This window comes from Nannospalax galili, unplaced genomic scaffold (assembly GCF_000622305.1).
Source record: "Nannospalax galili isolate Female #2095 unplaced genomic scaffold, S.galili_v1.0 scaffold168, whole genome shotgun sequence".
In the NCBI taxonomy this organism is placed as follows: domain Eukaryota; kingdom Metazoa; phylum Chordata; class Mammalia; order Rodentia; family Spalacidae; genus Nannospalax; species Nannospalax galili.
In genome coordinates this window covers 1311546-1336071 of record NW_008357649.1, presented here as the reverse complement: position 1 = coordinate 1336071, position 24526 = coordinate 1311546, and positions in this window count along the sequence as shown.

Sequence of the window (24526 nt, the reverse complement as noted above, 5' to 3'; positions counted from 1 at the left end):
GTCCTAGGAAATGCCCAATGTACTTTCTGAGAGGAATGCTGACTTTATGATGTCATATTTTGGCATGTAATCATTCATATGACATCATAGCAGTCATGTAATCATCAAGACAATAGGAAATGACAATTCTCTGATTTTGACACCCCTGTAACAGACAGGCCTCACTAAGGAGAAAGTTTAACTGTGTTTAAATATGTTCCATTTGATTTTGAAAAACGCGTGATGGAATTTGACTACTCCAGACTCCTGGGTCTTGTAAATAAGAACTGCTGTATTATAGAGGATGGAGAAGAAACCTCGTGACCCTACTCCCTGACAATGCTCAAAGCATGGAGCAGCTTGCCTCACCAAGTATGAATCAACTTGTTGGTTGGAGTCATGGATGTTTCCCAGGTAAAGTAAAGTATTATCAAAGTCTTAGGACTGGCAAACATATTTTAAACCACTGTTCTGTCAAAATGTCCTTGCAATGGTCATAAAAATGAACAGCAGACCCCAATCTTAGTTGAGGAAACATTGGCAGATAATTACTGCCGGGTGAGGAAGAACTGATCTTCCTAAAACAAGAGACTCTAGATAAGCTGACTAGACCTCGGTGGATGGACCTGCACAGGAGGACGTCTGGGGACACTGAATTGACACATTGGGCCTTAATATGGATGACAGAGTATGTGGGATCTAGTGGAGGGGGCTGTGGGAGTATGCTGGTGGGGCTGGGTATATTAAGATGATTAAGACTGTTTGAGCTATTCTGTATAAAATACACAAAAATTCACTGAAAACAATTTTTAAAAAAGTGTTAGACTTGGTGAAAGTGCTGTCAGATTGACGACCATAAAGGACAGTTGTGAAAACTTAGGGAACTGAAGGCTTATTGTTGACGTTTATTTGGAATATTATGAAACCATCTTTTCTTCTTCATCTCTGAGAAAATCTTGTTTTCCCTTGTACATGTCATAATCATTAAATAATTTAGACTTTTAAAAATATTTTATTTATTATTATTTTACAAGTATGGTGTATTGCCTGCATGTATATAAGCACATCCATGTTGTGCAATACCCACAGAGGTCAGAAGAGGCTGTTGAATCCCCTAGAATTAGAGGTACAGACAGTTGTTAGCCAACGTGTGGGTGGTGGGAACTGAATCCAGGTCCTATGCAAGAGCAGTCAGTGCTCTTAACTGCTGAGCCATCTCTCTAGCCCCTAATTTTAGACTTTTTAAAGTAATTTTTAAGTATTTTTATTATATGTGTATGAATGTATTGCCTGCCTGTGTGCATGTACACCTGTGTCGTGCAGTGTCCGTGGAGGTCAGAAGAGAGGGTCAGATCCCCTGGAACTGAAGTTACAGACAGTTGTTAGCCACCATGTGGGTGCTGGGAATTGAACTCGGGTCTTCTGCAAAAACAGCAAGTGCTCATAGCCACTGAGCCACCTCTCTATCCCGTTTTAGACTTTTTAACAAAAGCTAGATAGAAAAAGTTTAATTAATAATATAATTTAGAGGAAGTACTAAGATTTTTTGATAAATTAGATATATAAATTACTGTGTTTATTTTTGTAATTTTTTCTTTTTTAAAGAAATAGAATTTATAGATGTAACCAAAGCTTTTGTTTTATTTCTCTTTACCTACACCTATCCCTAATAGAACCCTATTTTTCCTGAAACTAAACAGTATCCTTGGGATGTATTTCACTAAATGAATATGTGTATAGACTACACATACTCTAAACTGTGGATAGATTTGTGCTAATTTATGCAAACTACCATATTAAACTACCATTTTAAAAGTGACTTTGATCATTTCAGAATTATGCTCTTGATATTTATTTATGCTGCCTCTCTTACATTTTGTTTTCCATTTGAACTTCTAAAAATATTTTATTGCATTATTGAAAGATATTCTACTAGTCCAGTGCCTTTCTGGGGGTTGATTTGTTCTGTCTTCAAAGAACGGAGATTCACAGTTTTTGAAATGTGGCTCCATGCATGAAGGAATGCGAATATACATTGAGTAGAGTATATTTTGAAGTTCTTTACAAAATTAATAAGTAAAATTTAAATAACTCATAATCTCATCATTGCTAGTAATTGTTCCAAATATTTTACATGTCCCTTTCTTTCCATACAGATGCAACTACAATGAGACATTGTGAGTCACATTGTAGGAAACATTCCAGTGTGGGTGTCTTAAGTAGTTACAGTGGCCTTGTCCTTTGATATGGTAAGAGTAAGTGACACTGTGGGAAGAAGTGTTGCTGACCATTTTCCTCCTTTGAAGATGGTGGAACAGAAAAGATCTGAGAGACCAGTGGCATGTACTCATTAGAAAGTAGTTAATACATTCTAAGCCTTAGGGCTCTGTTCTCTTTGTTTTACATATGCAAAAATATTGTTGCTACTTCTAGACATGGTGTGAACCATGTCACTAAGCTAGGCTGGTTTTGCTGAGGATTATAAGAATGAAAAACATGTACAAAAGATGTTCATGCAGTTTTCAAGTTCTTCATTGGTGACTCAGGATTTTGAGACCTTCGATTTGCTGATTTTTATATCCTGTTTTTTGCTTATGATGAATTACCAAAGCCACATAATAACCCTCAGAAACATTCACCCATAATTGAATATTTATATTAGTTACTTTTCTGTTGCTATGATGAGACGCTTTGACAAAGGCAACTTACAGAAGGAAGAGTTTATTTTGCATAATTATGGTTCCAAAGGACCAAGAGCCTATCATAGCAGAGAGGCATGGTGACAGAGGTGGCCAGAGTACAAAGTTGAGTGCTCACATCTTGAAACAGGCACAGGAAGCAGAGTGACTGGACATCCAGCAAGAACTCTCAAAGCCGCCCCCAGTGACATGCTTCTTCAGAAAGGCTACACCTTCTAAAACCTCCCAAAACAGAGCCAACAAATGGGGACAAAATGTCCAAATACTAGGAGCCTATGGGGGACATTTTCATTCAAATCATCACAGTGTTTTTATGTGCAGATAATTTATAAAACCTTTTTCCATTGCTGCATGTTGCCGTTTTCGCTTAATCTCTTTCTTCAGCTCCCTGCACTATAGCTGATCTATTTTCTTTCCATTCTTTAAGCATACTTATTTTCATGTATCACAGCTTGAAGTAAACTGAATGCTTTTGTCTTTCCCAAAATTTCTGTATCGAGCCCAGTCCCCAGGAGGTATTACCTTTGCCAGGTGGTTGGGATATGAAAGTAAAGCCCTTGTTAATGGAGTAAGTTCCCATATGAACAGGCCACAGAGCAAGGCCTAAACCTTCCCCCATGTGAGGATGTACTAAGGTCACAATGCTACATATCAGGAGCCAGGCCTTCAACAAGCACAAAATCTACTGGTGACTCCACTCTGGAATTTCTAGTCTCCAGAACTGCTTTCCATTCCTGTGACAAAACACCTAAACTAATTAACTTATAAGAAAGGTCTCTTTTGGCTCATGATTTCAGAGGTTTCAGTTCATGGTCATTTGACCCTATTGCTTGGGGCCTGTGGTTGCACACTACATCGTGCACAGTACATAGTAGAGGAGGATGCTTACCTAAGAGTGACAGAGGAGAAAAGAGGAGAAAGAGACCATTATCACAATATCCCCATGCTAATGTGACAAAATGTGACAAAATACCTGAGAAAAAACAATGTTAAAAGAGAAAAGGTTATTTTGCCTCACTGATTCAGAGGTTTTAGCCATGGCCCCACTGCTCTGAACCCAAGGTGAAGCTGAATGTTATGGTGGGGAATGCATGGAGAAATAAAGCTGTGGATGAGCAAAACTGTTTACCTTATGGATACAGGGAAGCAGAGGAGGGAGCAGGACAGGACACAGTTCCCAAAGACATGTCCCCAGAAACTACTTTACTCAGCAAGGCCCCACGTTCTACAGCCTTCATTACTTCCCAATGTCCATTTAGCTATGAACCCATTGACAGATAAATTCATTGATGAGGTTAGAGCAGTCATGACCCAGACAGAACACTCATGCATTGGAGAACAAGCATTCAACACATGAACCATTTCAAGACATAGTGGGTTCAACCAGTGACAATTTCTTTCAAGAGCATGACCCCAACGACCTAGCTTCCTTTTTCTCAGCACCACTTCTGAAAGGTTCTACCACCTCCCAATAGTCCCAGGGAGCAGAGACCAAGCCTTCAACACATTTGGAGGATCCATGATTCAAAGTATGTGGTGAGCCATAAGCAATGAGTGCTGATGATTATGTGGAAGTCCAGGACATGGTATTTTTGTTATAGAAGCAAAAAAGAGAGTGACTCAGCTCACAGCTCACTGTTTCCTACATTTTTTACATGGCCAATTTCTCATCCACTAGATCTGACTGTCAGTATCCACTGGTCAAAGAGGGACTCTAATAGGTCTTCCTCAGTTAAGTTTTAGGCATTTACTTTTCCAATATTTATCATATAGTATAAATATTTTTTCACATATCTTTATTTTTTTCTCTCCATGAGGAAAAGGGCTTGGCTTTTTTTCATCACCACCAATGTTGGACATATCATGCACTGTACAATACAGAAGGCAAATTCACCTTATACTCATTATAGTTTTGTATATGAATTATAATAGTGTTCCAGAGGGTGGTTGTAAATTATCTGTAAGAAAACTCTCTTTTCAGATTGCATTCAGTGTTAGCTGTGAGCAACTCAATTATTCATGAATGAACAAGGGACTCCTGTCACTTATCTCTAACTTCAATAGTTTTCCTGTCTTCCTCTCTGGAGCTACCCATGTTGTCCTGATGTTTACCATACCAGATGAGACCAGGAAACAAAACCACAGGTTTTTTTATGACACTAAGGGTCCTATATCATCATTAACATGGTAAAAACAACTTAAGTAGATGAGTAACATTACAGACAGGAAATGAGAATTCTATCTTGTTCTTATAAAGCTAATAATAGATTATGATTTTCATAGCATTATTTTAATAAATATAATTAAGCTTTTAATTTAAGCTGTCTAAAATTAAGCTTTAATTTCTATAAAGAAAAATATCAAAGATTGGGTAATATTGATACTGAAAATGCTCCTGTTTCACAGACAGCTATACAGTAACAATGTTAAAAACCACCAGAATCTACTATTTTTCTTAAAGCAAATGACTGCACTCTACTTATAAAGCCAAGAATACTGAAAGTCTATTTGGCACACAAAGAATAAGCCTCCTCTACATCTGACAGTATAAAAAAATAAACATTGGCAGCTACATTTCAGCCGTGATAGGAATTTTCTGACAGCTGTCCTCTCTACTGCTCTTAAGAAGATGACTTGAATGAATCAATGTCAAGTGGATTAGCTAGATTCTGTTCAAACTGGCAGAAGATGATGTCTGTACTGCTCCTTTAAGCTCTCAACATAGTCTGAAGAACACAAGAGAGAAGAGAATGTCTTGATTTAAGATTTAGTATTTCTTGGTGAAACACCAACAAAAGGTATAGTTCAATGTGGCACCAGGGCCTCCTGGAAAATCATGACTGCACGTTATAATTTTTGCAGTTGACTTTTGACATAATAGATTCATAACAGATTTGGAAAAATTCAATGTTATCAGTCAATATCATTAGAAAAGGTTTAGTCAGTAAAACTTTTTTTTTGGTCTTTTAGAGACAGGGTCCCCCTGTAGCCCCAGCTGTCCTGGAACTCACTATGTAGACCAGACTGGCCTCGAACTCACAGAGATCCACCTGCCTCTGCCTCCTGAGTGTTGGGATTAAAGGCGTGCACCACCATGCCCAGTCAGTAAAACATTTTTAAGAGTGAAAAATTCCCTTTAAGACCAAATAAGGCAAATGTTTCATTTTACTGATAAGGGACGAAGGCTTGAAAATGAATAGTAACCTTTATTGATATAGTTAGCTAATTTTAAAGTCAGAGGAATGAAAAAATGATGTGCCAGTGTATAGTTTTATTCATTTTAGAGAACATACAGTAGCTACTGATCCCCAAAGAAAAAAATATCATATCTACAATTGCTGAATAGTTTGAGTAATCATTTTAATAAACAGTATTCCACAGTTCATGTGATAACACTGACACCCAATCATTAACGCCTTTAAGATTTAACTAACTATTTTAGGGAGCCAGGATACAGGATAAAGCTATACATGGATAGTTTGAAATGAGAAGTGAGAAAATACTTGGGGGTATTATGATAGTCCAAGAAAAAGTAATAAGGGAAAAATGGTTTATTAAGAGCAGAATAAAAAAAATCAGTAGATTTAGCAATAGGAATGTTCTGAGGAAAGGATGGCTCCTAGTGTCAGGGCAGAAGCCACATGGCGTGAGGTTAAGGAGCAGAGAGGAGTCGGAGAGGGAAAACCCATGACTCTAGCATATTCAAGACATTTCAAAACTTAAACACAAATGACAAATTGGAAAATATATGGAAGGTAGGGAAGATGCTCATGTGCAAAATAAGATCATGTTAGCAGGCTAGTCATGAGAGAACTAAACAATATAAAGAAAAGCAGAGTGCATCGCTTGGAAAGCACCAGCACATTAGCTTCCATCTGAGGCATCAAAAATGGATGGCAACAAAGGTATAAATGGACGGCTTTTGCATGGATGGAAATGCACCCGAAATGGTTCAGTATCTTCTGTCTTCTTTATTTTAAGGAAGGCAGAGGATCTGGGAAGTTAACAAAAATAGAAGTAGGAAAGGGATTGAAGAGAGGAAAGGAAGTTTGAAACCGAAATAATTCAGGCTCTTCCTTCTCAACCTGATGTGATCTGGCACCCCACTATACGATCTTCCCTGACTTATAATAGTTCAACTTATTATTTATTACATTGTGATGTTTTCAAAGAAATCTGTACTAAACAAATCATATCTTACACTCTGAACTTTTATCTTTTCTGGGACCATACTCTCCCATGATGCTGGACACTAGCAGTGAGAGGAAACTACGATTCAACCTCTCAATCAAAGATAAATGACCAGTGTTATACAGTGTGCATGCATTTTCAACTGTGATATTTTGACTTCCAGTGGGTTCATTACACTGGACACCCACTGAAGTCCAGGATCATCAGTGTTTGTATTTAGCTCCCTTTATCAAACAATCTCCTTTGTTTTTGTGTGAATTTCATCCTTTGTCTTCTCTAGGCTTTCTAATTTCTCAGTTTCTGCACATTTTAAACTTCCGTTGCTGTATATATTTTACCATTATTGTTTTGTCTATTTTGAAAGCCAGTTTAAATATTATCAACTTTGAACCAAAAACAGACTAAATCTTAGCTAACTTCTTGAGTAGTCCCTCATTTTAGATCATTTCCCTTAAGGTTAGCATATGTTTTACCTACTTATAAAAAGGCACTCATGCCTGTTGTAATGCATTATTAATAAAATTATACATCCTCTAAGAGACTTGATGAAGCTCTGGTTTATAAAATAACTATCAACTATCAAAATAGCACTAACAGACAAAGCTAAATTAATATAAGATCTCTCTCAAGGTTTCAATCCACTGAAAAGTCAAAGTGAGCTGTTAATCAGTAACAAGATTTCTTGCATGTTACTACACAAGTTCACTCACTACACAAATATAAAAATGTTGGCATCATTAAATTGATAATGACTAATCTGACTCTCATTTCAACAGAGAATAACTTTTGCATTATTTAGCCACCCCTAAATTACCCAAATACATACTTTTTTAAATCCTGTGTGGCAGAACTGGTTTATAAATAATTTTAACCTAGTGTTTCCTTCTTATTTTGCCTAGCTACTTTCTTTACTGCTTAATGGATAAATCAATATTTCTTTTGGCTTGGCTCTAGCTCCTATATTAATGAATTGGCATCATTCAAAGTTTGGTTGCATTTGACAGAAAGTTCATCAGGCAGGCAAGTGAGATGAACTCTATTTTAATTTTGATGATGTCTTGCAACTAGCATTATTCCCTTGTCCCATGAATACAGTACCTTCAGTGAGGCTTCTGGCTACAGGTAAGGAGAACATCAAGTTCTTCACCCAAATGCAAAAAGAGATTTAAAAAATCAGAAAATATGTTTCCTATAAAAAGAATAAATAAATAAATAAATAAGGATCCAGTGACTTGAGAAGCATTTATACTTGAAAAATCTGATGAACTTTAGTCATAAACAGTAACATATACATATATATATATATGTATATATATATATATTTAGGATGCCCTCATCTATCGCTCCTTGGGCTTGGTCAGTTAAATGCCTGGCTTTGCTTTACTAATCTGAGTAGTCTGAGGCTGTGGTATGTACAGGATAAGCATCACCCTATACCAGGTGCCAAAGAGGAGCCAAGCCATCCATAGACCTAGCTGACCATGAGGTTGTCAGCACACAGTAGGAGACTTGAAATGACCACACAAAAGTAAAACCCAGGGTGACCTGAAGACAGTTTGAACTATTAATGTGTTCTATCAAAACAGATCAACATCAGAAGGGGGATAATTTCAACCTCACTTTTCATACTTTACTCCCCCAAACTGGTTCCTTCTACTTTCATTTCTTTCTTTAAGATCTATATTTATTCTCATGCGTGTGTGTGTGTGTGTGTGTGTGTGTGTATAAGTCATGTAAATCCACAGTACTACATGAAGAGTACACAGATTTATTTTCTTATCATCAAGAAAACCATAAGATTCTACCAGGCAATGATTACAGCCATAAGTCAAAGGCGAGGTTTACATGAGAGACAGATATAATATATACAACAACAAAACCATGAAGCCAGGCTAAAAGGGAAGGACTAGATTGGTATCCATCTGAAATAAATTCCATCAAGTTGAAATGTATTTTGTATTCCAGACTTCTGAAAATCAGAGAAAAAATATTGAAAATGAATTAAGTTGGTCCACTTTAAAAAAATATATTTTCTTCTCACAAAGGAATATACACAAAGGAGACCAGGGACTGGGTCTGTAGCTAGCTCAGGGTTAAAGTGCTTGCCTAATATGTGTACATAAGTCTTTGTGTTTGATTCTCAGAACCATAAAGAAAAAAATTATAGAAGCAATACATGATTACATAAAATCCATAAGATAAATGCTTTAGATTCAAAACACATCTTGAAGTAAAAAAGAAGTGAAAATTACTATCAAAATAGTAAGAGAACGATGGAATGATCACAGTTATATAAGATAATATAGAATTTGTATCAAAACCACTATTACAGGTCTGGAGAAATGGCTCCGTGGTTAAGAACACTGTCTGCTCTTGCAGAGGACCAGGGTTTGATTCCCAGAACCCACAAAGCAGCTAACAACTGTCCATAACTCCAGCTCCAAGAGATCTGGCGCCTTCTTCTGACCTTCTCAGTCATTGCATGACACAGGTGCACTTATACACGTGCATGCAATACACTCATACATATAAAATTAAAATAATAAATATTTTAAATAACACTATTACAAAGAGGTGCCTTTCATTATGACACGAATCACTGTATCAGAAAATTGTGATAGCTGAAATGTTCACTGAAACAGATGCCTAATGTTGAAAAATCTTTTTTAAAAACACAAACACTTGAGATTTTAATACTCAGTTCTCAGCAATTAATAAAATATTTGAAGAGAATGTGGACTAGTAACACATAGAGCTCTACAATGGCTATCCACTAACTCCTCCTAGATGCCAATACATTCATCAAAGTACACATGGCATCATCTGTACAAGAAAATATATTAAGCCAAAATCACAGAAGAACTAAATCTGAAATAAAGGAGATAAATTTTAAAAAACATAATCAATAAGCACTTGAAAATTAAGCAAAATATTTCAAAATAATACCTGGGTCAAAAAAAGAAATCATAAAGAAAATTATAACACATTTACAACTGAACAAACAAAAGAAATAAATCAAAATTCATTGACATAGATATTTCTTTAAAAGACATGAGGAGTGGCTGCAGAAACAGTTCAAAAGTTAGGAGTGTATACTGCTTTTCCAAAGGACCTGAGTTTGAGACCCTGAACACACACTGGGAAGCTCACAACCTCCAGCAATGCAAGCATCAGGGGAGTCAGTGCCCTCTTCTGGCCTCTGTAGGCACTGGCACTCATCTGCACATAGACACAGGCAAGCATGATGGGTAAGAGAGTGGAGAGTGAGAGCGAGGAACACTGTCTACGTGTGAAAATGCAATCATAAAAACTATTAGACTGTCCAATAATGTCTGATAATTTAAATTTAAAAATAATCTATGACAGCTACAGCAATGCCAAAAGACAATGTTATAGCCTTTCATACTTACATATTGAAAAAAAGGTTAAAACCAAAAGAAAGAAGGAAACTCACTTCAAAATATGCCTGTCATGAAAATGAAAGGTCGAGCCAAAGAATGGGAGAAATATTCAGAATTACATAAATAATCAAGAACTTGTGTTAAAAATTGAACAGGTATTTCGCCAAAGAAGATACGGGAATGGCTGATGAGCAGATGAAAAGACCCATCTGAGCCACCAGGGAATTAAAACAAAACCATAATGAGGTACCATTATGCAAATCAGGATGGCAATTTTCCATGTAATAATAATTCCATGAAAAATTATAATGATCCAGCAACTCTATTTTTTATTAAATTTCTAATTTTATTGAATTTTTGAAATTTTCATACAATATATTTTGATGGTATTCAAATCTGCTTCCCTCTCTGCACCTCACCCACTGCTCCTGCCCAATAGAATGAACTTTCATGTACATTATTTGGCCTATAGAGCCTGATTTGTGTCTCCAAACGTCCTTCAGTGTAGGTCCATCCACTAGGTCCATCAAGAATCTCATCTCTGTGAAACACACTTTCCCCTTCCCAGCAACCATCAATTACCACAAGTTCCTTAGGTTGTGTTGGGAGTTCCTTCCCACTTCCTGTGTCTATACAGCTATTTTGTCTAAATTCAGCTTTCATATGATATATACATGATGTCACCATTACTATGAGTTCATAATAGTAAATTACCAGCTGTCTGGAAGACTGTTTCTTTGCGATCATCCACCCCCTATTACAATCTTTCTGTCTCCTCTTCTGCAGTGATCTCTGAGCCTTGGGAGGCAGAGGTTTGAAGTACCTGTCCTATTCAGGGATAAGCACTCTGCAGCTTCTTGTTCTCTATGCATTCACCAGCTGTGGGTTTCTGTGTTAGTCACCACTTGCTACATAAGGAAACTTGTCTGATGAACGTTGAGAGATGCATTCCTCCTATGTGTAGAGGTTGCACTGAAAATGTGTCACTTAGGGTTAAGCGCCCCATAGACATGTCCTCTCTGCATTTGATAGTTCTGGAATTCTGTAATAGTCTCCATATGTTGCTAAAAGAAGCTTTAGGGTTGGAAAGATGGCTTAGAGTTTAAGAGAACTGGTTGTTTTTGCAGAGGACTGTGTTCAGTTCCCAGCACGCACATGGTGCTGGGACCCAACACAGCCATCTGTAATTCCAGTTCCAGGAACTCTGACACCCTCTTCTGACCTCCATGGGCATTGCATGACATGGATGCACTTATATGCATACAGGCAATACTCATACATATAAAATAAAAATCATTAAAAACTATTTTTAAAAAAGAAGCTTCTTTGATGAGAGGTGAAAGGTACATTTGTCTGTAAATATAAGGATGCATATTTGATCTAGGGATAAGGCAAAAGTGGGTTTTTCTCTAGGATCTATGACCTTTCTAGTCATGTGCATTTGGCTATGCTTACAATACCACATGAGTTCCCTCCCACTGAGCTGCCTTAATTCTATTAGACAGCTGTTGACTACCCCCAACACTGGTGCCACTAGTGCATCAATAGCAATTATTTTCTGGTCAGTCACTGTTGTTTATTAAGCTTTACAGCTAGGTAGGACCACTGATGGGTTTTCTCCCTTGACAACTTGCATAGAATCCTCTGGCACCATAAGAGCTAGTCTGCAGGGAGGAGGCTTTCAGGTCAGTTCCAGCTTGATTGTTTCAAGTCCTATGTCCGAAGTGTGGCCTGTCTTCAATAATAGGGCCTTACCTTCAAGTTCTGGGAGGCAATTGGGGTTGTGTCAACATCCTATGTTATTTTTGGAGTCTATTAGACCACACTAACCAACAACTCCAACAATTCTAAGGTAGGTTTCTCCTTTCTGACACTGTATTTTTTTTATTATATAGCCTTTAGCTATACACATGTACTCATATATTGATGCATTTTTCAGTATGACTTTGAACTAATACAATTCTCTCTGGTTTTTCATACTATCTCAGCATTATTTATCTCTCCCATTTAATCCTCCCTACTCCCTCTCCAGTTAAAGTTCCTCCCCCTTTGCAATTTCTCCCTTAATAACACCTGTGTCCTACTATCCTCTCTAGAGCTCCTACATCCCCTTTATTTCCATGGTTCATTTCCATTTTCCTATCTCCTGCAGTTACATCAGTATACTCACATTTAAGGATTTGGAGTTAATATCCACAAATGAGTGAGAACATATTTTACTTGTTTCTCTGAGCCTCCATTACTTCAATAAGTGTAGCAGTTTCTAGTTCCATCCATTTACTTACCTGCAAAGTTCATGACTTTGTCTTTCCTTACCTCTGAATAGAACTCCATCATAAATGTACCACATTCTCATTATCCATTCATCAGATGAGTAACATCTAGGTTGTTTCTCTCTCTTAGCTATTATGAAAAGAGCACCAACAAACATGGTTGTGGTATGTGTATTTTTTCAGTATGACTTTTCTCTATAGTAGGAGAAGTCCTTTGTGTCTATGCAGAGGAGCAGTATGATCAGATCATGTGGTAGATTTATTTTTGGTTCTTTTATGAGTTCTCCATACTAATTTCCACAATGATTGTATCAGTTTGCAACCTACCAACAGCCTATGTGGGTTCCCCTTTCTGTGTATCCATGCCAGCATTTGGTGTCATTTGCACTCTTAATCCTAGACATTCTGAATGGAATGAGATGAAATCCAGCAATTCTACTTTTAGTAATCTACCCAGGAAAGTAAAAATGCATGATACAGAAATGTCAATAGAAGCATTATTCATAATAGTCCCATGGTGGAAACAATCAAGAAGTCCATCAACTGGCAAGTAGATAATCAAAATTATTTACTATGCTGCAGCATAAAGTTAAATGATGTCAATACATGCTGCACATGAATGGATGGATGGTAACCTTGTCCATACTGGACAAAAGTAAACAGGACATATGTTATATAGTTTCCTGAGTATCTACAAAAGGCAAACCTATAGACAGAAAACAGAGTTAAGATCCAGTGCTCATTTTCACCTAACAGTGCTAAGGAAGATGCTTTCCAGTTTGATTGACTGTTGCATGCCAGGAATGTCATTTCACATGTATGAAGTGATGCTTAATCATTTTACTTAAAACTCTCACTAGCATGGAGAACAAGCATAAAATACAAATATAGGTCAATATACTCCAGACATTAGCACAAAAGAATGTGACTTTTAAATAAAAAGCACACAGGTTGGGTTTAAGATAAAATGAATCATTTTGATCATTCTTTTTTTCCCTTTGCCAGGCTGGCCTCAAACTCACAGAGATCCGCCTGCCTCTGCCTCCCAAGTGCTGGGACTAAAGGCGAGTGCCACCACGCCCAGCCTTACTTTGATTTTTTTATTGAATTTCTATGATTTTTCATACAATGTAGTTTGATGGTATTTAGATCCCTCCCCTCTCCTCCCCCCTTCCCACTGCCCCCACCCAACTTAATGTTCCCTCATATATATGATACAGCATGTGGAGCCTGATTTGTGCCCCTAAACGTCCTTCAATGTGGGTCCATCCATTGGGCCCATCCTAAAGACCAGTTCTTTTCTACTATAGCAATTTTGAAAATTGGTAATGTGTTTTAAGAAACTTATAATACTTGTAGCACGTACAGTTAATGTTGTCTTCCATTTTTCTCTGTTTTGAGTAAAATTTGACAATGTATAACTAAAATTTAATCTTTGAGTGTTTTATCCTATGTCATATTATGAAGATTTACTTATGCCTAAACTGCTTTCAGACCATGTTTTTAATATATGTTCAAAAACAGAGCAGCATTGAAATATATGACCAAAATAAGAATTTCTATTCCAGGTTCAAAGAAAAGGAGGCTATGAAGTTAGGGGAACAGGGATATGGGGTAAACCTGAGAGCATCTGCAGGGAAGAAGGTGAGTAAGATAAAAATACATTGCATGGAATTCTAAAAGAATTAATAAAAGTATTTTTAAGTCTTGTTTTGAGAAAAAGCCATTTTGCCTCAGGTGCTTGTTTCTGAAGCAGGGGACATCAGGATCCTTGCTTGGGGCTCTTTGATTCAACTTCGTAAAATTTCAGTTTAATATTCTGTTGCATAACAACACTGTGATTGTTTTATACTAACAAGGGTTAAGTAAGATTGTTGATTAATTATTTGTGTAATAATTATTTGAAACTATGTCAAACATACTACTGGGAAAGTGAATCAATTTATGCAAGGAAATCTCAATGAGGATTCTTAATATGGTTTCATGACTAATTCCTACACTATATGTCTGTAGAGTAGAAATGATTTTAATTCAACTTGGTTTGTGACTCTTTTTTAATGAAAGCCCTACTTATTATCTCAGTGTCTCACTGATAACATGTTATACTTATTGTGAGATCCACTCCATTTTATAACAAATTATCATGTAACTCATCGCACAAATCCACACATACCAGTGTTTTCTCTTGTTCGGGAACCCAGATGGGATCCTGAGAGAATGTCTGCTTGAAGTTCAGCTGAGCAGGTCTCCATCCAATCTTGAGTACTATTATTGGGACGTAATTCTCTCGTGGTTCAAAATGATTCACAGACAAATGTTTCTTAATTTTAAAGAAATATAGCAATCTTTTACAAACTCTTTGAAGTAAACCCCAATAAAAGAAAGAAAAGAAAGCATATAAGAAAGATAAGAAAGCACTGTCCAACTCTTCTACTACTGAGAATTATCATGCTATTAAAACTACACAATCATCTTACCAAAAAAAAGTTACAATTAATTATGTCATGAATATACAGGCAATCATCTTTAGGGAAATACTAGGAAAAACTGGATAAAATAGGACCAGAATTAAGAGCTAAATAATTAGAAAGAACACCAAAATAAAGCTGCCTTAAAGGAGGCAGCGAAAGCATTTCACAAATCCAAAATTATTCATGATAACCTACTCAACCAGTTATACAGAGAACAGAATCTGCTAATCCTAAAATGCCATCATAAAAACAATATTCCTCATGTTTATATTGAAAGATAGAACAGAAATAATAAATGGATGCCCAGTCCCTCCATGTTGCTGCTCAATATCAGTTCCAATGCCTATTACCATAATGCTGTCCCCTTTTTAGTAAGGAATATGAAGCATTTTCCAATATAGTTTCCCTTAGTAAATATTTATTCTTCAATAAGACTAGGTTTAAAACTTATTTCAAACTATGCAATATTAAGATTCAAATTCCTAGGTCCAATTAAAGTTTCCATAGAATTTCTATGGTTTAGGCTAAACTTTTGCTTTGACAGATTATATTTGTGAATTATATTTGTATTCTATAAACATAACTTGGTATTTAAAGTTTCTATCTTAACACAAAGTAAATAACCTTAGTAATTATAGTCTCATTTGTTAAAATTTATTTCTACAAAGTTAACAGCAAGAACTCTAAAGGAATAGATTCACTGATTCAATAATTTTCCTTCTTTTACATGAGATGTTCAGCAGCTTCTGGTCTTCAATCAGAAGGTTTTTTTTTTACTTACAATAAAAAGACCTCCTAACAAAGTAAGTTATAGCACAAACTAACTGCCGCAAGTGACTAAGAGCTAAACATTTTCTCACAGGAAAATTCAATTATCAAATTCTTTAATGGTTCTATTTACACATTTGCTATCAATTCTAAACATGACTTTCCTGAATAGTCTGCTTTTATCATTAACTAAACAGGATGCATTTAAAATTTCTGCATCCTAATTTCATGACAGAAACAAAGCTTGTCATAGTTTGACTACTTAGAATCAAGATGTCAAAATTTATTTAAACTAGGAGATAATTATTATTTATAATATAATTATAATCATCTATCACTACTCCCTGCTGTATATGAAAATAGCATTGCACTCCTCAGATACACACTGAGGGTAAACATTTGCTGTCCTTTTAATAGTACTCTTGATAGTAGTGATAAAAGTGTACTGAGAAAAAGTGATGTCTACAAGATGCAGAATAGTAGCTTTCTTTTTTATTTGTTTGGTTTTGAGATAGGGTCTCATGTTGCTAAGACCAGGCTAGAACTTTCTATGCAGTTGATAATGACCTTGAACTTTTGATCCTCCTGCCTCTATCTTACCAGTGCTCACCACACCTGGTTTTGTGTGATGCTAATGATGGAACTCAGAGCATTGCTACACTACACAAGAATTCTATCAACTGAGTTAGCTGTATCCCCAGCCCAAAATAGGGACTTTCTTCTGTCATCCTCCAGAGAAGTACAAGCTTTGACAGCTACTCAGATGAGAGTCCTTTGTAGGAGTCTCATGGAGAAGTTGCAGCATATTGTTGTAATGAAATAGACTGATATATCCCAAAGAGAATTAGAAAAGCTTCACTTTACCTATATCATCTATTCCTCAAAGGTACCACATGAGAACTGTATGCAGATTCTCACATAGAGAAAAGTAAGAGCGAATCAGATTCTGGCTTCTCAAACCATAAAGGATGCTGCCCAAGAAGCACTCCATTCATGCTCCAACAATAATACTAAGGTGAATGGCAGGACTGACTCACTGGAAGAGGTTGGTTACTAGGGGAGGGATGGTGAACACTAGAAACTGAAGTAGAGACACTAAAGGGAGGCTTACCTAAGACCAAATAAGATGTCTCATTTGTAGAATCTCCACCTCCCAATTGGTGCATGAGCATGAAAATATCCACAGGCCTCATCCACCTCAGGCTGGCCCACTAATTATTCCCTTACAGATGGCAAGTATATTGCATCATGCAGACAGTCAACTTGAATCTGCGAGACAGTGAAAAGAGATGAGTGTCTTACAGAGTCTGTCCTGAGAAAAATAATGGGAAGCTCAGAACACAGCTTACATCTGCAAGAATGAGAGAAGCAATGCAATCCTAAGATGCCCTTCCTGGAAATGGAACAAAAGGTGCAGAGATGTATCCATAGAAAAGGCTAGAGAAGCCTCAGAACACCTAGTCTAGTTGATTGGTGAAGATGCATCTCTCCTGAAAGCCTGAAAAAAGTAAAGACTGATGAAGGAGAGTCCCTCTGTAAATGTGAAGACAGAGATGCAAAATTTCAGGAAACATGAAAAAAAAATGAGAACACAAAAATACTCCATGCATTGAAGTTTTGAAAGCACTGAAAAGAAATTCAAGGAAATATTATTAGGCTGTTGGCAAATATTATTGGCTGTTAGCCTTGTGAGACATGCATGAGTAGGATGATCTACCCAGTGTATTAAAAGGGGGAGAAGCTGCCAGCCCAGAAATTTTACCTGGAGGACCTGTCTTTTAGAAATAAAAGAAAGATATACCCAGGAAAAAAGGATTTCATTTAAAAAAAAAAAAAACTAAACAATAGAGTTCTTCAAATGAAATAAAAGAATGTTACTTGCTAACATGAGAAAGATAATATATCCTCAGGCAGGGCTAGCCACACCTTTAATCCCAGCACTGGGGAGTCATTGACAGGTAGACTTTGTGAAATTGAGGCCAGCCTGTGGGAGACAGGCTTGAGCCTAGGGTGAAAGTCTTACTGACAGCCATACAGCAGGCCCAAGGCAACGGCCCAACCACTGGAGCCACAAGGAATGCCTTGTGACATTTGCTCCCATTGGCAGATCATGAGACTGATGTCTAGAGCTCACCACTCCCTAATCACCACCCTTGGACTCCAAAATTGCAACACTTAAGTATTGCAACAGTCAGGGTCACATGTTTTCCAGGAATCCAGGCTCTGTAATCTGAAACCCAGTATGCTAATGAGGCATCCTACCCACTATTCTGTGATAGGATGTTAAGTCTGTTATGATAATAGGATGCTGTCTGTTATGCTAATAAGGTATCCTACTTGCTGTACTGTGATAGGTCGCTAAACCTGTTATGCTAATAAGGTATCCTACTTGCTGTGCTGTGATTGGACCTACTTCTATATAAGCTTGTGCCTTCCTGCAGTAAAGCAGATATGTGTCACTGAACCTGGTCTCCTGTGTCTGAATGCAGCTCTGCTGACACAGCCTCCTCACCAGCCCTGGGGTCCAGGACCGGGCAGAAGCCGCAATGACAGGAGGCAGCACAGGGCAAGCAGAAGAGCGGCCTCAGCCCAGGGTGAGCGGAGGAGCAGCCTTGACACCCATGAGAACAAAGGAGCGGCACCCACGAGAATGGAGGAGTGGCCACTGCTGGTGGTGACTGCACCAGCCTGATCTACATAGTGAGTTTCAGGCCAGTTGTGACTAATAGGATCTCTGTCTCAAAAAAAATTGTCAGTAAAGGTAGGGATGTAGCCAGATTTAGAAATTGTTTATATAAATTGTAGAATGTAAATAAATTTTCACTTTAATATAAACATAAAATGACAAATATATGTTTTCAAATACTGCACTTATAATTTATTAATGCATATAAAATAAAAATGTGTGTTGTGACTATTAGTGACTTTCTGTTTCTGTGATAAGGCACCGTGACCAAGGAAACTTATAGAAGGAAGAGTTTTTCGAGCTTACATTTCTAGAGGAGTAAGAGTCTATCATGGCAGGGAGGCATGGTGGCAAGAAGTGGCCAGAGCAGAAACTGGAGCACTCGCATCTTAAAGTATGCACAGTAAGCAGAGAGCAACTGGAAATCTGGCAAGGTTTAAGTGTCAAAGACTGCCCATAATAACATGCTTCTCCAGTAAAGCCACATCTCCAAAATCCTCCCAAAACAGCACCACCAACTAGGGACAAAATGTCCAAATACTTGGAGTCTATGGGAAACATTCTCATTCAAAACACCACAGTGAATCAAAAACAAAAGGTAGAGTTATGGAATTAAGAGTGTAGAGGTTTCATACATGATCAAAGTTCACATTCTAAAATATGCTGCTACAGCTGTTTTAAGTTCAATGATAATAGCCAAGCAGAACCATTTAGGAGATACTGCTTTACACAGAAAAGGAAGTCAAAGTGTATTACTATAATGATAACAATGCCAGGCATGGTGGCACATGCCTTGAATCCCAGCACTTGGGAGGCGGAGGCAGGTAGATCTCTATGAGTTCAAGGCCAACCTGGTCTACATGGTGAGCTCCAGGTCAGGTGGGGCTACAGGGAGATCCTGCCTCAAAAAGACTCATATATATATATATATAATAAAATGGAGTAAAAGATTCAGAGAACAGCTAGAAAACAATCAACATGGCAATAGTAAATCCTTATCTATTAATTACTCAATCCATTTGCATTTAGAGTAAGTTCTCCAATAAGACAGAGTGGTTGTACCGATTTAAAAAGAAGAACCAACTATAAGCTGCCTCTAAGAAACTAACTTCAGCTTTGCCAACACAAAAAGACTGAAAAATAAAGGACATGAGAAAGCAACAAATTTGAAAAAAATAAAAGCTTATCAAGGAGCATGTTTCCTGAAATCAATATGAAACTAAAAATTGATGAGAAAAATAAAATTAGGACATTAAAAACATTCAGAAATTGAACAACATTCTCCAAAGTAATCTTTGAGCTGTAAAAGCCAAAGAGAAATTTTATACACACGCACACACACAAACAGAGAAACCAAAGCAGAACTACATGTATTTTATTATATAAAACAGACTTTAAATGCAAAACTATAAATTGAGGCTAAATTCATTACATAATGATAAAATAGGATGACTGAGTTGATTTATCAGGAAGACATAAATATGTGTATGTTGAGCACTGGGGTAATTAAATATTAGAGTAAATGTTTACAGAATTGAAAGGAGGCATAAAAATGAACACAGTAATTGTAGAGGGCTTGAATATGCTCAGTAATAGGTAGAACATTCACACCGAAAATGAATGAGTGAATATTGGACTTCACTATAGACCAAATGTGCCTAAATTATGCAAAGCATTCCATCCAAGAGCAAAATGCACATTCTATTCAAATACACACAGGACAGATGTACACAGGACAGCTATATATTAGGACAAAAATATATCTCAACAAATTTGAAAAAATTAAAAGCTTATCAAGGAGCGTGTTTCCTGACAACAATACGAAATTAAAATTGTAAGAGAAATAAAATTAGAAAGTTAAAAACATTCAGAAATTGAACAACATTTTATAAAACAATCTTTGAGTTAAAAAAGTCAAAGAGAATTTTATACACACACACACATATATATACATATATATATACATTGAGACAAATGAAAGTAGAAACAAAACATTCAAATTATGAAAGAGCAAAGTAAACCTAAGAAGGATATTTATAATCATAAACATACATATGACAAAAGAAAAATATCTAAAATTTTAAAACCCCTAACTTTAAATACCAAATATATAGAAAGAGAGCAAAATGAGTCTGCTATAAAGAGAAGAAAGGAAATGATCAGAGCAGGGTTGGGGGATCAGTGGTGAAGAACATACTTAGCACACAGGACTCTCTGGGTTCAGTCCCCAGCACTGAGAGGGAGGAACAGAGGGAGGGAGGGCAGGAGGGAGGCAGGAAAGAAGATAAATGCAATAGAGACTAGAAAGTTATTTTTAAAAATCAACAAAAGGAGGCTTATTTATTTGATAAGAGAAATGAGATTGACAAACTTTTAGCTAAAGTAAAAACAAAAGAGGAAAAGTTATATCACAGAATCATAAACGAAAGAGAAGGCATTTTAACTGCTACAGTATAAAGGCATACATAATAAACTACTACAGAGAGCAGGGTTTCCACTAACAAAATGGAAAAGAGAAGAAATGGATAACATCCTAGAAGCAATATGCTGACTGAATTAAGAAGTAAATCTTAATCAAGCAATAATGAATACAGAGATTGAATCAATAATTAAAAATTTTCACAAAAGAAAGGTCCTAAGTTTCAGAGCTCCAGTCATTAATACTATAAGACAGCTGCAGAATAATTATCAGTACAGCTCCAGTTCTTCCAAAAAAATCAAAGAAAATGTTTTAAAATCATTTTGCAAGACTATTATTACCTCGATATCAAAATAAGGCAAGGATATATGAGAATGAATTTATTAATCTGAGCATAATAGTCATTATACATTGTAGGTATATGCCAGATAACCATATCACATACATTGAGCATATTTAACCTTTTGGACAAATAAAAAATATTTAGTGTGTTGGAGGTGCTGAGACTACAGCCCCTATAATCTCCCTACAGCCCCAGCTGGCCTGGAAGTCACTATGTAGACCTGGCTGGTTGTGATCTCACAGAGATCCACCTTCCTCTGTCTCCCGAGTGCTGAGATTAAAGAAAGGCATCACCATGCCTTAAATGACAAATAAAAAATTTTAAATAATATCACTAACACTTACAAATTATCTTTAAAATAAAGATAAAGTCTTTAATAAATACTGTAAGGATAAATGAATATTGATCCAAAAATATGAAAACAGATACCTCTATTTATATACCAAAAGAAACTTTAAATGGATTAAAAAATTAACAAGACCAGAAACTAAAATTTCTAGTAGGAAGGAGAGGAAAGCACTTTGGTCTTGGAAATGATTTTTTTTCTGCCTTATGAGTGCTGGGATTAAAGGCATCTGCCACCACACCCAGCTTATTTTATTGTTTTTATACTATGCATATATGTGATGTATGTACATGTGCTTTTGTATACCTGAGTGCAGGTGTCCACAGAGGTCAGATGCATCAGATACTCCTGATGGTGGAGTACAGGCAGTTGTAGCTACCTGATTTGGATGCTAGGAACTGATTCAGGTCTTCTGAAATAGAAGTAAAGAATATGTGTTCTTGGGGCTGTAGAGATGTCTCAATGCTTAAGAGCACTGGCTGATTGTGCACAGGACTTGGGTTCAGTTCCCAGCACCCACATGGCAGCTAAGAACTGTTTGTAACTCCAGTTACAAACTGATGCCTTCTTCTGACCTCTGCAGGCATTTCCTGACATGGGTGCACTTATATACATGCAGGCAATACACTAATACATATAAAATAAAAATAGTCAATAAAAAGAGTAAGGGTTTTTAACTGCTGATCCACCATTCTAGACCCTTACAAATTATTTTTTTAATATAATACCAAATTACAAGCAACAAAAACAAAGAAGAGGGACATTTCAAACTTTCTGTATAGCAAAGGAAACTTGCAGACTGGAAGATAATAGTTGTACACAAAGGGTTAATATCTAAAAATCCCCAATTTTAAAATAGGTTAAGAAATTATGCAGACATTTAGCAAAAGGAATATGCCAGTGGCCACAGCTCTTCTGAAAATGCAAATCAAACTCACAGTGCAGTACATCACAGGATGGTTACAGCAAAAAAGAAAAATACATAACAAGCATTAGTGAGAATGGAAAACAATACGGAGTTTCCGCAAACATTTAAACCTGGAACTACCATGTGACTGAACTACCATATGACTAAACTACCATGTGGCTGGTCCACCATATGACTGAACTACCATATGACTGAACTACCATGTGGCTGAACTACCATGTGGCTGGTCTACCATATGACTGAACTACCATGTGACTGAACTACCATGTGGCTGGTCTACCATATGACTGAACTACCATATCACTGAACTACCATGTGGCTGGTCTACCATATGACTGAACTACCATATCACTGAACTACTATGTGGCTGGTCTACCATATGACTGAACTACCATATCACTGAACAATCTCACTTCTATTCATAGATCTAAAGGAGTAAAATCACTATCTTGAGAATATATCTGAACTACAGTGTCCATTTGTAGTATTGTGCACAATAGCCAATATGTAGAAACAACTAAGTATCCACAGATGAATAATTAAATAGAATATTACACACACACACACACACACACACACACACACATACCATATACACACTGAAATTTTATTTAACCTTTAAAAGGAAGGGAATTCTGCCACTTAAACATGGATGCTCCTGGAATACAGTCCACTAAGTGAAATAAGGAAAACACAGACAAATATTTTATCTTCTGGAACTGCAGAATCTAATAAAGATAAACTCACAGAAACAAATAATAGAAAGCCCATTACCAGAGCTAAAGGAACGGGTAAACTGGGAAGACACTGGTTAAAATGCACAAACATTTAATTATGAATAAGTTCTGGAGATGTAATAAGAGAAGTAGTTAAAATTGACACAGTAGATCCTTAAAATTTGTTGAGAATAGATATTAAATGTGCTTCTCACAAAATAACTTTGAATGTGTTAATTAGTTTCACTGTGATAATTTTACAATGTGTATGTACATCATATTATACACCTTAAATATGGACAGATTTTATCTGTCAGTTATACCTCAATAAAGCTAATATAAAATAAAAGCATACTGAACAGGGAAAAGGCCATTCTATTATAAAAACATAAGTATCACTTTAATTGGAATGTTTACTTGGGCAAGCAGTGAAATATATCATTTTTACAAGTACAGATAAAATCTGATTGTGGAAAACTACTCTGGTTCATAAACATAGGAATTTTAATTTTTGAAATTTAAATAATTTAAATCATTACACTTTTCTCTCATTGGCTTTTGCTTTTTGTACCTAGTAGGAGAATTGATGCTCGCAGCAAAGGGTGCCAATTGTGGAATAGTCATTCTGAATTCAACCAGCGTGATGAACGGACAAATCCACTTAAACTCTGAGTCTGTCCAGGCTATTACAACAGAAACAAAAACAAGATAAGCTATTGTCTTATAAATAACATAAATACATTCTCAGTGTTCTAGAGGTGAGGTAGTCTAAGATCAAGGTGTCCATGGTGCAGCCTGCTTTTTGACTCCTAAAGTACATCCTCACACCATGTCATTAGATAGAAAAGCAGCAGACATCTCTCTGGGTCTTCTCTTGCACGTGCCCTAATTCATGAGAGCTCTACCCTCATGACCTGTCTCCCAAAATTCCCATTTCCTAATACAAGCCCAATGGTAATTGAGTTTCAACATGTGAATTTTTTTAAGTGAGAGTGCTGGGGTGAAACCTAGAGCCTAGTGTAGACTCAACAAGGCTCAACCCCTAAGATAAGTCGCAGCCCTCAGCATAAGAATTGGGTGGACAGATGGCTCAGTGATTAAGAGCACTGACTGCTCTTGCAGAGGACCCAGGTTTGATTCCCAGCACCCGCATGGCACCTAGCAACCATCTGTAACTCCAGTCCCAGGAAATCTGACACCTTCTTCTGATCTCTGTGGACACACAGGTGTACTTACATACATGTGGGTATAACACTCATACACAAAAAAATTAAAAATTTAATATTAAAAAATAAAATATTTTTAA